The 4,697-nt window shown below is 40.5% G+C and overlaps 1 non-coding gene across 1 annotated transcript; it reads right to left on the bottom strand.

Moving 5' to 3' along the window:
- Positions 1-2,117: 2,117 nt before the first annotated feature.
- LOC118109035 lies at positions 2,118-4,166 on the bottom strand. Its single transcript, XR_007032699.1, has 6 exons — positions 3,828-4,166; positions 3,616-3,737; positions 3,433-3,529; positions 3,182-3,308; positions 2,754-2,843; positions 2,118-2,677 (listed from the first exon to the last, which is right to left on the bottom strand). It is a non-coding gene; the product is annotated as an uncharacterized LOC118109035 (transcript).
- Positions 4,167-4,697: the final 531 nt, after the last annotated feature.

Genomic DNA, 4,697 nt, shown 5'->3' with positions numbered 1-4,697 from the left:
CACTAAGTCTGAGGCCTCCCTTTATAACTCATCCTCACCTGTACCTACAGTGATGTAGCCACCTGTCTTTGATGCAGCACTCTACAAGCTTCCCTTTGGACTGGAAATCAGCCCACTCAGCCGTATGATAAGTGATACTTGTTAATTTATAAAAAAAACTGTTTTTTATTACTCTTAGGTGAATTTAAACCTTGTAGAAGTTTAATTAGAATCCGTTGGTGTTTGTTATTGATTTATTAGTTCCCCATTTCTCTCTAATTGTCCTTTAAGTGATTCAGTTTCATGTCTTTCCCCTAAGTGTTTTATACTTATTTATTTTGTGATAATATAGTTCAAATGCTTTTTTTCTTAATCAGAAATAATTTAGATCTTTGTGGCAATTGTAATTCATCTGGGTAAAAGATTGATTTATTGTTAAAGAATAACTAAAGTGGTTTGGTTTTTATCTTTAATCCAATTGTTTTGTAACTTCTTCTTTGTGATAATGTTTTTAGTATTATATGATTAAAGAATGAATTTGATCATTCTGGAAATTTCATTAGGGTCCTGTTGCTGTTTGTGTAATTGTTTTAAAATCCGATCCCATAAACTGATAAGATTTGAAGTTTTTTTTCTTTTTAATTGCTATTTTTTTATTTTCTTCGTGATATCATCTATATGATGAGGAAAGCAGAGTCGGGGAGAGAAGCCTTTTTGTAAAATGAACTTTATACAATAAAAAAAAAGAAAAAAGAACATAGGGCCATCACAGGGCCTTGTTGGGGTTGATTAACATTTAAATCTGTACATTTTAACAACACTTGGGCGGCTGTGGCTGAGGGGTAGAGCGGTCGTCCTCCAACCTGAAGGTCGGCAGTTCGGTCCCCAGTCTTCCCCATCTGCATGCCGAAGTGTCCTTGGGCAAGATGCTGAACCCCGAATTGCCCCTCATAGAACAACAAAGTGCTGCTAATAGATGCACTGTGTGAATGTGTGTGTGAATGGGTGAATGTAAAACTGTACTGTGAAGAGCTTTGAGTGGTCATCAAGACTAGAAAAGCGCTATATAAATACAAAACCATTTACCATTTACTTTCAACAGTAAAACAAGTTTCAAATAATAATGCAAACAACAATAAATCCAACCGGATGCAAAACCCTAACCAAGACCAAATCTGTATATATATATATACACTACCGTTCAAAAGTTTCACCCAGACAATTTCGTGTTTTCCATGAAAACTCACACTTTTATTTATCAAATGAGTTGCAAAATGAATAGAAAATATAGTCAAGACATTGACAAGGTTAGAAATAATGATTTTTATTGGAAATATTAATTTTGTTCTTCAAACTTTGCTTTCGTCAAAGAATGCTCCATTTGCAGCAGTTCCAGCATTGCAGACCTTTGGCATTCTAGCTGTTAATGTGTTGAGGTAATCTGTAGAAATCTCCCGCCACTCTGCCTCGAAGGCCAGCATCCCGGAGTCGCCTCTTCACTGTAGACGTTGACACTGGCGTTTTGCGGGTACCATTTAAAGAAGCTGCCAGTTGAGGACCTGTGAGGCGTCTATTTCTCAAACTAGAGACTCTAATATACTTGTCTTCTTGCTGAGTTGTGCACCGGGGCCTCCCACTTCTCTTTCTACTCTGGTTAGAGCCCGTTTGTGCTGTTCTCTGAAGGGAGTAGTACACACCGTTGTAGGACATTTTCAGTTTCTTCGCAATTTCTCGCATGGAACAGCCTTCATTTCTAAGAACAAGAATAGACTGACGAGTTTCACATGAAAGTTCTCTTTTTCTGGCCATTTTGAGAGTATAATCGAACCCACACATGTGATGCTCCAGATACTCAACTAGCTCAAAGGAAGGCCAGTTCTATAGCTTCTCTCACCAGCAAAACAGTTTTCAGCTGTGCTAACATAATTGCACAAGGGTTTTCAAGGGTTTTCTAATCATCCATTAGTCTTCTAAGGCGATTAGCAAACACAATGTACCATTAGAACACTGGAGTGATAGTTGCTGGAAATGGGCCTCTATACACCTATGTAGATATTTCATTAAAAACCAGACGTTTCCACCTAGAATAGTCATTTACCACATTAACAATGTGTAGGGTGTATTTCTGATTAATTTAATGTTATCTTCATTGAAAGAAACTGTGCTTTTCTTTGAAAAATAAGGTAATTTCTAAGTGACCCCAAACTTTTGAACGGTAGTGTATATATATATATACACACACAAACACACACGTTAAACTTTACAAATTTACAATCATCAATACAACAGTAACAGTAATTTAACAAAAACAACATTATACTTCAGAAATGTTTTTATACACCCAGACTTTCTGTATGTTTGTGAGCCAATGTGAGAAATATTAACTTGCTTAATTTGAATTATTTACAATTAATGGTGGAGTTCCCATTTATCACAAGCGGTAGAATGAAATTAACCAGGAACATGGTTAATGGTTAATAGTCGACCACCACTGAACATACTGACTTACTGGGGATAACATAGTCACTGCTTTTCTCTGCTTCCAGGTCCTCTTCTCCGGAAGACGAAACCTCCATTCCCCTTTTCCGCTTCATCTGTCTCAACTCCTCCGCAGACAGTGGCAAGCTGCTGTCAGGTTCATCATCGTACACTGGCTCGTCACCTGCCGTCTCTCTTTCTCTGTAAGGAACTTGTTCGCCTGGAAACCCATACAAAGAAATTAAAAATGGCCAGATTACAAATTAAAAATTCTATTTTAGGGTTATATTTCTTACTTGAGTGGCCACGCTGCTCCTGATTTTGGTGAAATCGATGGTGCCCTTCATCCCAGCATCCTGCCACGCTATATTCAGCAAGTTAACAGGCTTCACAATTTGGACGCCGAGGGAAGTATGAAAAACATAAGGGCAGTCCTTCACCCTCATGCAGCATTTACCCTGACATATTTGCTGTAGCCAATCATATTCCGACTTTTCAAGGGAAAAGACGGCCTGGCCGAAGGAACGCACCGTCTTGTGGTCATCAACCATAACATTTGTGGTTGTTACACAGTAGACATAAAAAAATCTATACCGCTGAAAGCTCAAGTTTAATATGCGTATAGTTAGATAGAAAATTCAATAAGATGTGATGATGTAAGCCTTCTTATCAGTGCCCTTGTTAATAGGGAATCACAAGTAATATTAACACAAATTCAAAGTACCAAGTTCCTCAGTAGCGGTTCTGTCCAATGTTGAGACCATAGGAATTTCGGGGCCGGACTGCCGCAGTGCTGAGAGTTCCAGGACGATGGCGGCCCTCTTGGCGTCCTTCATTAGAGGTTCTCGCTCCTATTAACATAGAATGACTTTTGATTATAACATTTAACAGACTTTAAATGGAAAAAAACATTAGAGTTACAACATATCTTACAGAAGTTTTCTTGTCCAATTAAAAACAATTGAATATGCTTACATCTGCGGACGTCAAGGTGTGTGTCTCCTGCAGGTGTTTGTCCAGGCGGACAAGCTGTTTCTTATGACATATGCAGCATGACAACCTCTTTGTAGTTCTGTGGTAGGAAATAAAGAAATAATTTGTGCAGGCATAACGGTGTATCTAGGTATAATTATGAAAAAACGTTTCTCTTAATCTCACCGGGCATTTCCGTATTGCAGGAGGAGCTGCAACTCCTGTTTGTTTGTCACTTTATGTGACAGCAGCAGGTGTTGTTTTAGGTTTGCAAATGTGTTGTAACACAGTCCGCACAATTTCCCCGTCTGTGGATAATTAAAAATAACACACCAAATTAAGGCTCTGTACCCTCAGCAAACTATTTTAAAGTACACTCCCTATTAATATCTACTCACCATCTTGGAAACCCGGTATGTTTTTTGAGCGGTAGGTGGTTTACGCCGGGTTCACACAGGACGCGGAAGCGCAGCGCCACGGCGCACTGCGCCGTGTAGCTGCGCGCAGCCGCCCGGCGGTTCACACAGGACGCACATTTCTCCACGCCGGTCATCCTGCGATTCCCCTCCGTGATCACACATACAGCTGATATATCCGCTATTTGCTCCGTGCAATGTCGGGTGTCGGGGGTAAATGAGGTAGTCACAAGTGACTACGCAACCCTATAGCCACCCCCACCCCACCCCCTCTCTCTGTCTCTCTCTCTGTCTCTCTCTTTCTATCTATATGGCTGTAGTGGATGGGCAGAGGGGGACATTTAATTAAGTGATTGTGAAAATTGGGAAAATTTAAACTCCAGGACAACAGAAGGGGAATACAAAGTATGGGAATGCATATTTGATAATTTATGTCATATAAAATATGTCATTTATATTGTTTAAAATCATTTTTCAGTGTGTTTCCTGGCGCGATATGCTCGCGGCAAGCGGAAAAAATAGACTCGACGCCGAAACCATCGGTGCAGGGCGCGAGGGGCCCTTGGCGCTGCGCGGCGCATCGCAGCCTATGTGAACGGCACAATTGAGTAACAGGGGGGCGGAAAGGAGGCGCCTGGCTTTCCTTGGCGCGGCGCGCCGTGGTGCTGCGCTTCTGCGTCCTGTGTGAACCCGGCGTTAGGGGGGTCTAAGAAGGACAAGTGTTTACAATGTTAAAACAGTGGAAAAAGGAGTACATTCAAACAATATAAACTTTTTCAGGGGGGTTAGGGTTAGGTTTGAAGAAAAGCCAGAACCCTTAATATTATTAAAGTGTTTTAATCAATGGACGAA

The sequence above is a fragment of the Hippoglossus stenolepis genome, chromosome 5, assembly GCF_022539355.2.
Source record: "Hippoglossus stenolepis isolate QCI-W04-F060 chromosome 5, HSTE1.2, whole genome shotgun sequence".
Lineage (NCBI taxonomy): Eukaryota > Metazoa > Chordata > Actinopteri > Pleuronectiformes > Pleuronectidae > Hippoglossus > Hippoglossus stenolepis.
This window is presented reverse-complemented; position numbering and strand designations above follow the sequence as displayed.